Genomic DNA, 12,214 nt, shown 5'->3' with positions numbered 1-12,214 from the left:
TAAACGAAATAAACATTTGAAATATATGAGTTTGTATGTAATGTATGAATATAATATACAAGTTTCACTTTTTAAATGGAATTACTGAAATCAATCTACTTTTTCATGATATTCTAATTTTATGACCAGCACCTGTAAAGGGTGTGGACCAGGTGAGGGAGAGATAATCAGGGCGGAGACACAGGTGAGCTGAACAAATATTAGTGGCATGACAAGGCCTCTCCACCACCTGTTCTGAACAGGTGATAAGATCCTAGAACTTTAACGGATGCTGATAGTCCTGATTGTGTTTTATCTTGTTGTGTTTTTACCTGCAGATGGAAATTAGCCTTTGGCTGACTCTAGCATAACACAACTGCCTCTCCTGGAGAGCGCTGTTGTTGTGCATGGTCTCGAATAAATCAGCATGAATGAGCAAACATAAATAAACCCATAAAAACTGTGCTGATGGACAGGGAGTTGTTGTAACAGGAACAGAAAACCAGAATCTATTGGCTCCCTGTCAGTCGTTTTTACAAAAAATCCAAAACTGATGACAAAAGATCACCTGATCAATCACAAACAGAAATCTTTTGGCTGATGAAGCTCAGACTTGGCGTGCTTTATGTCATTTTAATCGTGGCCAGTTGGGGTTACTGTTTGTACAATTCACTGTCAGTTTGTTGGTGAAATACAATTCAACGTGACAGAAAAAACTATCTGACAACGTCCTTCTGAACCTGCTTCATCTGGCTCCAATTACAATCCACATCTGCAGAATGCAGTTTAGTATGGATAACAGGCCCCATTTAACATTAATATAAAGGTGTGAGATGATGTAGAGGAACAAATTCATCATAAACCCTTAGGGACGCAGGAAGTAAAGTAGTAAAGATTTCCAGCAGGGTAACTCCATCAGAGCTTGTGTTTCAGAGCCGAACCATCCATCAGCATCTCCTCTCAAGCTGTGAACATCCAGCAGGAAGTGCAGATCTGTGGGCTAAAGCTAGTTTCAGCTGAAACTTTTGAAATCTAATTGCAAATAGGTGTGAAATCTAATTGTAGGATTTAATTCACCTGTCTGTGTGAGAGCCCACACGTCCTGGGAGGCCGGGAGCCCTCCTGATTGGACGGCGCAGCTCTGTGATACAGCATCCGGCCTCTGTGATTGGTGTGTTTGCTAATCAGAGGTGGCAGTCTGATTACACGGCTTGGTCTGGGGAACAAAAAGCCACAGAGGAACCTTGGAGTCACCTTACAGCACACGAGCCCAGGTGTCGGCTTGAATGTTTGCTCGTTTGCCGACACGTGCACCTGAGATAATCACTTCAGGGTGGAGGAGGATTGGAAGGAATCCGTGTTCAGCCTCTTTTATTAGAGACGGAGTCAATGATTCAACGCTCTATTTCTAGCTGAGGAGAGTTTAATGAGTCTGAGGTCTCACAGCAAACTGATATGATTATAATTGTAAGTGACATCTTCTTCATGTGCAGAGATTAGATTTGCTCACAGTGAGGCAACGACCCGCAAGAGCGTCCGCGGCAGCTGAGCAGAGCAGGAGAACTCAAAGACAAGGGTTTCCTGTAAACTGCAGCTGAGGAACACATCACTTCTGCAAAACACACAGAGGTGACAAGTGTCAGGATTGTTTTATTTCCCATTTTGAAACTGATGCAGCACAAATAATCAACTTTACTATCTCCCATTTCATCCAGCAGGGGGCAACTGATTAAAAATATAATAATTGACAACTGATAATTGAATAAATGATACTTAACAAGGTAAGACTGAAGAAGCAATGGCACAAAACCATGACAGTAAGCTTATATGTTTTAATACTTTATAAACTGAAGGAAAACAGACTTAAATGTCTTCAATGCAGAGACAAGAGGTACATTTTCTTTAATTCCTGATTTTGATTAATTATATAATTATGCACCCATGGATGTACATCCAAGATTCTGATCTCTGCAGACCAGGAACATCTCACTGAGCTGCAGCTGTGGAGATGTTCTAACCCAGCCGTCCAACCATCACAGTTTGGGTTTTTTTTGTTGTTAAAGTCGCACAAATCCTCATGCTGGTCTTTTTTTTTCTGCTTTAATTTCAAGTCCACCTGATGCCTGACAGATCCCACCCACTGACGGTCACCATGGTAACCAGGCGGCCGACCTGTCAGCGGTTATGATGAACTGGATTAAAGCCTCCAGGAGCTTCTCTGTTTTCTTAATTTTGTCGGGTGTTTAATGCATTATTATTCTTGACTTGATGGTTTCTATCAGATGTTCCTCTGATAGCACAACAGCTGAATCTCAGGTCCATGCCACCAAATACGTCTGCAGATAAATGAGTTCATTTATTTAAAATAAAATGTCAGCATACAGAATTTGGTGCAGCTCCTTGTCTATAAAATGATGTTAATTTCTGAGTAAAGTTATTGTTTCTGGTTGAAAAGCCTGCAGCAGGTCAGATGATTAAAGCAACCTTTAAAGATTTGCAGAATTATATGTGAAGAGCTACATTTATTTTTCATCCTGTAAAATTTTAGTGTCGCTTTTGGGCATCATGAATGTGTGAATGTTCCATTTTTTCCGCCTGTTGGTGATAAATCAGTCAGTTTTTGTTGGAGACGTCAGCTAATCTGACACCTCTGTCTTTTTATGTAATGATAATAAAAAAGTCTCTTTACAATGGCGTAATCTTCAGACTCTCAGGGGATCAGAGAACCATTCACCTTTTATTATCAGACTTTCTGCAGTGATGAATTCTGTTACTTCAGCTCCTGATTTAACACTCAGGCTTCCTGGCGTCTCTTTAAAAGCTCAGATAGTCTATTTGCTGCAGACGCACATAAAATGTCAGCGTTAAAAACGCCTGTAAAGACAGCGACATGTCTTCATTATCCCCTCCTTTTTCACTGCTCCTCCGTTGTGTCTGAGGAGGTGAAAAATGAACAGCTCCTGCGGTGGCGGAGAGAAGAAGTGGAGCAGATCCGTGGAGCTTTCTTCCAGGCTGAATGATTGACTGATGAGGCCATCCTGAATGCTCCGAAGGAAGTGCTGCTGAGGAAAAGGTAACTGTTCAGTTCACACCACCAACCAAGCAAATCTAAAGTTTAAGACTCACTGAAATCATTTTAGATTTCACCGCAAGAGCCGAGGCAAAAAAAAAGCTGCAAACCTCCAGGCATGAGCTGGTTCAGTAGATAAACATGATTCTAGATGCATTTAGAAAAACTAAACGTTTAAATGACAAAAACATCCTGTTTCTTCAGTATTTGGTTGAGAATCAGAATTGCAGCTCTGCTGAAACAGAAATAAATTGATATATTTATCATTAATAAAGACAAAAAACTCTTCTTTCTTCTTTTTTTTTTTAACATTCTTGTCCATGATCTTTCTGCTTTGCTGTAATAACAGAGTTGTAGATGTGGTGATAATGGAGATCAATAAGTGTTTCAGTGAAGAACTGACTGAATAATTTCTGATATTTAACAGAAAAACCTCTAAGAGACAAATAACCTGATTGTAAATAAACTGCATTATTGAATCGGAACAAGCAGATGTATGTTTAAATGCTAAATACTTTGAAAAAGTTTATCTGATTAACTTAGAATGAATTTACTGTACAAGCTTAACGTAGCAGTTTGATAAAACAACAAACAAGTAAACAAAACACACAAGATCATTTAAGATTTAAGTTGTAACATGATTAAACAATGATATGATAGCTCTGTGGGGACAATTTTACTGATCAGGAAGGTATTAAACATTTTACATATATAAATCATAAAAAAATAACTGAGAATCCATAAAAGAACCAAATGTTACTATTTTTCCTTGAAAATGCACAAGTAGAAACAAATTAGTTTTAAATAACTAACAAATAAATGTAATATAGCACTTGCTAAAAGTTGTGAATAAATAAATAAACTAAAAACCATCAACTCGGCTGTCCTCTGGTCCTCAGGAAGGTTGTTCCACCTGAAATATGCTTTATTTCAAATTCACCGTGAGTTTTATGTCTAACTTCAGGTACAGTCGGAGGACAGAGGACCTGAGGGATAAACAGGTGGGACTAAGACTATAAACAATCCTAAAAATCAATAAAATTTGTCCAGTGGTTGGAGATATTTTTGCTACAGACCAGAGAACACACACAAACACGGGCAATTTTATGATTACCCACCTTTCATGGTGGTGAGTCACAGTCTGCAGACAACAAGACAATAAAAAGGAGAAACTGAGAAACTGAACCAGAGACACAACAAAGAACCGAGAACTGGACTGGATCAGCGTTACTTTCAGTTGATAAAATGTTTGTTCGAAAGCTAACCCTGATCATGCTGCAGATCAGCAGCTGGGCGGTCTGCAACAACTGAGCTAAGACCTCAAAAAAAGTGTCACCATCAGAGCAGAACCTCCAGGGTGGAGTCACATCAGCAAGGTGAGAACATCGGACACCGATCCGCCCTGCCTGCGTGCTGCAGAGACGTCTGCCTCCATTTACCCGTTTGTCCCTCAGCTCAGCAAAGCATCTGTCTCAATCAATGAGGCCGATAACCACAGGCTCCAGACGGCTCTGCTGTCTGCTGCCGTGTCGTCTCTGACATTCACTCTGCAGCTCGCCGTCTGAAGTTACAGCTGCTGAGAGCTCCCACTCAGCAGCACACATCATCACTCAGGACCCGACACGCCTCCGCTCAGGGCCGATGTGTTGTAAACACACACCTCTCTGCAAAGGAAGGTCAACAACAAGTGTGTGAGTGTGTGTGTGGAGACAGGGAGACGACTTCACACCGTCTGCGCTTAACAACAACGATGGAAACAGCTTCACAACAGGGTGTCTGACCCCATCTGTAATTAAAATATAGATTTAATCAAACTAGAGAGTTTGCAGTTTCTGCTAGATTGCAGCAGAGACTGCTGAAAGTAGCTAAAATGATCAAAACATTAAAAAAAGCTGCAAGAAGCACAACCCCGGTTAAGAGTTTAATGTAGCGAAACACTAAGTAAATGTAATAAAACACTAGATATAGTACAAGCTAAAAGTAGCAAAGCACTAGATAAAATTAAAGGCAGCAAAATTCCAACTAAAAGTATCCGAATGCAACACTAAACATTAGCTAACATTATCGAAAGGCTAACTCAAAATTTCAAAATGGTAGTTAAGAGCTAGAAACAGCAAAAGACTAATAAAAACTAAAAGCAGCCAAAAGGTAGCTGAGTATGGAGGACCGAAACCAACATAATCAAAAATAAATTTTGCTTTTGCCTTTTCCTTACACATGCATTTAGACATGCAAATATAAACATGATGAAATGCATGTGTAAAGAAAAGACAAAAGCAAAATATATATATTTCTGCTTTTATTTTTGATTATGTCGGTTTCGGTCCTCCGTAGCTGAGAGCAAAATGGTACATAAAACATAAAACAAAAATAGAGCATGCTTTTTTTTTTTATAAATAAAGTTCAATAATTTGTAAAGTATAAAAGTTACTAAAATGAAAACTAACTCACCTCCTGAAAAAGCTGGATGTTTTGATAGAAGAATTGCTAAAATAGACAGAAAAACAATAATGTGAATGCTGACTCAACTGTCTAACAATAAGATGGATGGGAGTGATGAGATTAGATTATGTAGTCTGAGTCTGGGAGGGATTTGTGATTAAACACAGGAGAAGTCAGGCAGCAGCCAACTTGTAACACATTCAGATTAAATGTTGAAGCGCTAAGGATCCATCAGGCAGACAGGATGGAGGAGGTAAACGCCTCCGGTTGGGCTTCTGGATCCCTTATATAATCCTGTCCTGTGGTTAGGGTTGGGTGTTGTTGTCTCCGCTAAGATAATCCCTGAAAAAGCCGAGGACGGTGGAAGGACGAATGCACGACCACTGCATTCAGCTTCAGACTGACAGGAAACTGGAAAATCCTGAAAACACAAAAACCCTGACAGAAGAAATAGATTTGATTTATATGAAAGGGCAGGGATTTTAGTCGTGACCTTCGGTGTCACAAATCCAGCAGATGAGCTTCAGTCATCAGGTGTGAAGATGCAAATTAAAGATACAGGAATGGGTTTCCGATAACACAACAAGAACCGGAGCGGCGAGCAGCTCTGAGCTGCTGAATTAAAGGAAACACGCTGATCAATAAGTGTGTTCTCTGGTCAGCTCTGCCCCACAGCAATTACCTCTTTCACACACACAGACACCCACATTACTGCTCAGGTCAGAGTACATTTGACCCACAGTCCTGCAAAGCTGAACCAAAAAGACACTCCGGTCCCACCCACTGACACCGACAAACAGCCTGTTCATGGATTTTATTCCTGAAAGATGAATCATGCAGAGCTGAAGCTGCCTGAGAGTTTAGAGTATTGACAATGAAAGGAAATGTTTCCTAAGGGAATCAAACTGAACCGCTGATATTCTGAAATATTCTGCAGATTATTTATTCCTGATCCTGATCCTGTTTGTTGTTGCCCGCCACCATGAAAGGTGAACGATCTGTTAGGAAAATATCTCATGAACTAGCAGATAGATTTTATTTAATCTCTCAGAAAATAATCCCTGGACGCACATCTACCTGATTTAAGATGGCTGCTGCAGCTAATCAACCATAACAAACACAAAAATGTGTATAACTGTTAGGGTTTGGGTTTATCTTGTGTTTCTTTTCTTGCCTTCATGTTTTGTCTTGTCTCTGTGCCTCAGCCATCATTAACTCCTCCTCAGTCACAGTTCATCATCTCACCTGAGCTCACTTCATCTGATTACCTTCTGTCTTTCTCCACTTCCTCGCTGGTTCGTTGTCATTCTTCTCGCTGTCCTGGTTGTTTCCTTCCTGGTTTGGAGTCCTGTTTGTGGCATTTTCATGAGTCTGCGCTCTGGGTTCACCTCCTTTTCCCCACATCATATCAATAACATTGTCGTTTTTACAGATTTAAAGCTATAAATTGGCGTGGTAGTAGCTGAGACACATACTCTGACCGCCAACAGATCAAGTGACATCTTTGTTTAAAATGTTGGCAGGTATACAATCCTTCAAAAAAAAAATGCTACTTTCAAGAAGTAAATGGAGCACAAAGTCATTTTCACACTTTGATGACTCCATTTTGTCTCAAACTGTCAATGCAAACAACATCAGAGTCATTTTGTGAAAGTTGTTTTTGATAAATATAAAAGAAATGTCGAAGAAAAACTCGTTGTTTAAAAGCCTTTTGTGTGGACAGACTCAGATTGAGTTCATCCTCCTCTCTGCGGCTCGCTCGGCAGCCCGTCAGGTAAATGTGGCAAAAAGGTGAACACAAAGAATTCAAGCTTTATCTAAAAGGAGTTAATAATCTTCAGGGTTAATGACCCTCTCTGCAGCGGAATAACTGCAGATCTATTAACACTGACTTCCTGCTGTGATAATAAGTGCAAACGTCCGTATAATAACCTCCTTTAAAACGAGCTCGTTTAATGTGTGTGTGTGTTGAGAGTGTGTGTGTGCGTGTTTCCAGGATGGGAACACGCTGTGCTCTGCTCATCAATCATGCTTTTAAAAGCCATTACTACGTGTCACTGTAACCTCCTGGGAGCGCGTAGGATGGAGGAGTCACACACTCCAAGGATGAACATCCAACTTCGCCGCCGTGTGTGTGTGTGTGTGTGTGAGACGACGGTGTTTGTTCTGTCCAAACAGAAACGTCTTTGTTTCCCGGGCGACGAGAGATCCCACTGCAGAGAAAATGTCAATGATGGAGCGTTTAGAAAGCAGCAGCTGAGATGATGTTTCAGTAATGGCAGGAAAAGTGTTGCTCTTCATCTGACACTGAGGTTAAATCCATCAAATATTCATGTTTCAGTTTGGAAACTCAGAGCAGTTCTTCACAGTGACGACAGATTAGCAGGCATGTTATAAAACATAAAAATATAACTCAAACTCATCTTTAACTTGTTGCTTTTTGTTTCCATTTTAGAAACGAATCAAACTTTTCTGTGAAAATGCAGTGCGATGCTGCGTGCTAAATGACTTTGGAATAACGAGGAATGAATTAAAACAAATAAAACAGAAGGTAAAACGAACAAAACAGTGGCTGAAAGCTAAAAGCAGCAACTCTGGCAAAAACCTAACATTTGCAAAACTGTAGCTAAATGTTAAAATGATCGAACCCTAGCTAAAAGCTAAAAATGTCAAAACTGTAGCTGAAAACTAAAAAAAAAACCAGGAGCTAACTACTAAAAATAGTTAAATTGTAAATTACGAAATACAGTATCTAATAAATAAAATATATAAAACTGTGAAAAGCTAAAAATAGCAAATAATAGAAAAAAAAATAGTATCTAAATTCTAAACTGTAGCTAAAAGCTAAAATTTGCAAGACTGTACTAAAAACTAAAGAAAAAAGAAAAAAAAACCAGGAGATAATTACTAAAAATAGTTAAATTGTAGCTAAAAGCTTAATTAGGGAAAACAGTATCTAATAAATAAAACAAATAATAAAAAACAAACAACTGTGAAAATGTGAAAAGCTAAAAATAGCAAATAATATCTAAACAAATAGTACCTTAATTATAAATGTAACAAAACTGTAGCTAAAAACTAAAAATAGCGTAGAGCTAATATAATTAAACAGATTTCAGAGAGGAAAACTTTTGAAGGAACTGAAGAGGTCTCAAGGTATTTCTAGATACCTTGAGATAATCTAAAATAATCTAAATAAAATCATGAAACTAAACATATCTAAACATGAGCTGAGACAGTCAAAATGAAATCATAATAAAGTTAAAACTGGACTAAACAACAATCAGGAATCTGACAATATCTAAAATATGAGCTAAGATAAACTAAACTAAGCTAAATGTACAGGAAGGCTAAATAAGCTAACATAAACTGAAACATGATGATGCTAAGCTAAAGCTACAGCATGGCTGATTATTAGTACCAAAGGGCCGCTAACAGCCAACATGAAAAATGTTAGGAGGAGGAGCTACAAGGAGGAAGACGAGCACAAATAGGTCTCAGAATAAACAGGTGTCCACAGGTAACCGAGCTGACGGTACAGTCGCTAACAGCCAACATATACACCTACAACACACGTGTCAAACTCAAGGCCCGCGGGCCAGATCCGGCCCTCTGTAACGTTTCATCCGGCCCTCCAGTCTGGTTCAGATCGAGTCTCTGATTCTTATTTTGCTTAAAAAAACTGAAGTTTTCTCTGACAGTGACTCAGAAGCCAACAATATATAGTTTTAATTTCTGTATGATCAGGTTTTTGTTGAAAAATCTGTTTTAATGTTAAAAACTTTATTTAAAAGCTGAGTGAGGCGTAAGAAATGACTGCTAACGATAAGCTGTTTGAAGTTTGATCTATTTGTCTGTGTTCATTAAAGTCTGTTTGCTCTAAATTCTGTATAATCTGTAACTGGGAAAAGGTCATTAATATTTCTATATGAATGATTTGACACAATACATCTAAAACTAATTAATTTATGTAATTTTTAATAAATATTGATCGTGATTGGCCCTTGGCTCGGACCAAATTTTTAATTTTGGCCCCCTTGCATCTCTGGGTTTGACACCCCTGACCTACAAGCAGAGAAAAGGAAGGAGAAACATCTGGAACAAGCAAAAACCCTAACAAACAACACCATGTCTAAAACTATATTCATCAAGGACACAAACTTCTGAATTTTAACAAATTAAATCAAGTTAAGGAATTATCTTGCGCTCATTTTGTCTGCTGTGAAATAAAAGGACTGCTGTTATTTTTCGAGTCAGAAGAGCTAGTTTGGGAGGTGTTCCCTCCGACGATGCATCTCTGGATCATAAATTGTTGTAATAACTTCAGTTTTCTCTGCAGAGTCAGTTCCTGCGGTTTTACTGCAGCAGTGGAAACAATAAAATGTTCTTTGTGTTTGTTCGACATTTCACAGGCCGCCTGATGTTTCCGGTGCTCAGATTGTTTTACTGTAAAATAAAAACAACTTTTTAATCTCTTGTAAAGTGGCGCGAGCATGTTTGTGTGTTTGTTGTGCGCTAAACAATGTACACAACAGTTATTCCCTTCCTGGAACAGAATGACAACCAGTACACTCCTGATATAACATTTTATCTGTCATAAAAGCACATTTTGAATGTGATTCGGAGAGATTTTAGGCAATAACTGAGGGTCCAAGCGTGTTTCTTACATTCCTGTTTCAGATTGTTGTTGCTGTGGAGCTCTTAAGGCGAAGCTTCACAGTGAAAGCCTGCGGCTGGAACCTAAAACCGAAATCTAGAGATTCCTTTATCTGCAACAATCAATATTTTTTTTTTCTTTGTGACAGAGTGTTGGCAGTGTCTAACAGTCAGCTTTACATAAATATGAGTTCTGGGCTCTGAGCACAAAGAGATAAGGAGGATGAGGATATGTAGGAGTGACCCCTGGAGCAAAAAAGCAACAATGGCTTCGCACAGAGCCGCTTTCAACAGCTGGATTTACCATCGAAACGCTGCTAAAAACATGGTAATCTACATGAAAGCTGAGATACAAGGCCTGTTAAATCCAAAAACACAAAGAAAATACGAAGAATAGATTTGTGTAAAACTGCAGTTTGTGTATTTCTGTGGGTATAAGCGAAGCAGTTTCAGTTAAAAATGTGTCAAAACTACATTTCAACAATGATATAACTGATTCACCTTCTGGGCTCAGATATCTTAAATGGTTTAAGATTTGACTTTACAGAGAAATGTCTTAAAAGGGATTACACCGTCGACAGTCAGGACAGATAATCAGGTCTGAGATCTAATCAAAACGTTAATATTTAAGGAAACCTGCGTTTATAAAAAGGGTTTTAATAGGAGCAGAAACTATGAGTTACATCAAATGGCTCAGCTTGAATGAGTTTACTCCGGGAGTTTTCCAGATATACCGATTTGCGGTTCTGAAATGCAGGTATGCACTCAATGTAAACAAAGCACTTTAATCTGCATACTTTATTTGACAAATCTGAGCATAACACAAAGATTACATAAAAACTGTCGAATTTCTTTACCCCAAAACGTCTTTTCTGTGGTTCAGTAGGTAAACAAACACAGATGTTTACAAAGTTTGATTTTATTTATGAATCTTTTTGATTCTTTTTCATGACACTGCAATTTTTGGGAACTGTTGTAGAGCTGTTTTTTTGCTAATCTCATGCAGACAAAACAAGTAAAATCAAATGTCAGTGAAATTTGGCTTCTTTCTATTAAACATAAAAATAAATTAGATTAAAAGTACAGATTCTTGAAGGAATTCGCTGCTCACAACAATGTGAAATTGACATATTTGAAAATAGACATTTCTGTGGTTTCTAGGTTTGATTGGATGTGGCAACCATCTTGAATCAAGTCAGCATTTTTTTGTTTATTCAGTGATTGGCTGCATGTTCCCCTTAATAAAATCTCGTGAACATGTGCTGCTTTCGGATGTGTGTATTTCCTGTTTGCAGTGTGTGTTTTGTTCTCAGGATGAAACTTGGCTCATGTTTTAAAACAATAAAACCTTTCAGCTCTCGTCTGGTGTTGTTGCCTCATCATAACTCCCTGCATCGCTCCTGAATCCTCAGAGACGACCAATAAAAAGCCTCCGTACTGAAGGAATGAAGGAAAGCAGACAGGGGAGCTTTTCAGCATCTCAATTATAACCAGAGTCTGCATAAATGACTGTGAGCTTTATATGAGCACGCACGTTAGATTAAAGCCTGTGTTCCATTAAAAATCTGATTTGCTGCAGTAATTGTGAGGAGCAGAGAGTGACTGGCTCCATTAAGTGTGTGAAATGATCAAAGTGTGGACACACAAGTCAGAGGTGATGATCTTATTATGTGCTGCTGATTGCTTTCTGTTGTCCCCCAGCATTAAACCTCAGAGAACAACGACTGACTCTAATATCATCATTCCAATCAATAGTCAGCAAATAATACCTGATAGAAACAGCTTCAAGTCGTCATTTGAGCACATTCAGGTTTTGCTCCTGTGCATGAAGAATACAGTTTAACAGAACCAACATGAAGCAGCCAGGGCCGTAGCTCCCACTGAGGACCCCGAGGTCCGGACCTCAGTGTTTTATAAAAACATGAATCCAAACAAGGCTTTTGAACGGCGTGGTTCTCTGCGTAGCTCCACCAGATTCCTGTAGGAGGTGCTGCAACTGTGTGCAGCTGCAGCCAAACTCAATGTCTACGAAGAAGAGCGCAGCTTTGCTACCTTACTGCTAAAATA

Source organism: Kryptolebias marmoratus, linkage group LG10 (assembly GCF_001649575.2).
Source record: "Kryptolebias marmoratus isolate JLee-2015 linkage group LG10, ASM164957v2, whole genome shotgun sequence".
In the NCBI taxonomy this organism is placed as follows: Eukaryota; Metazoa; Chordata; class Actinopteri; order Cyprinodontiformes; family Rivulidae; genus Kryptolebias; species Kryptolebias marmoratus.
Note: the sequence above shows the minus strand (reverse complement) of the source record.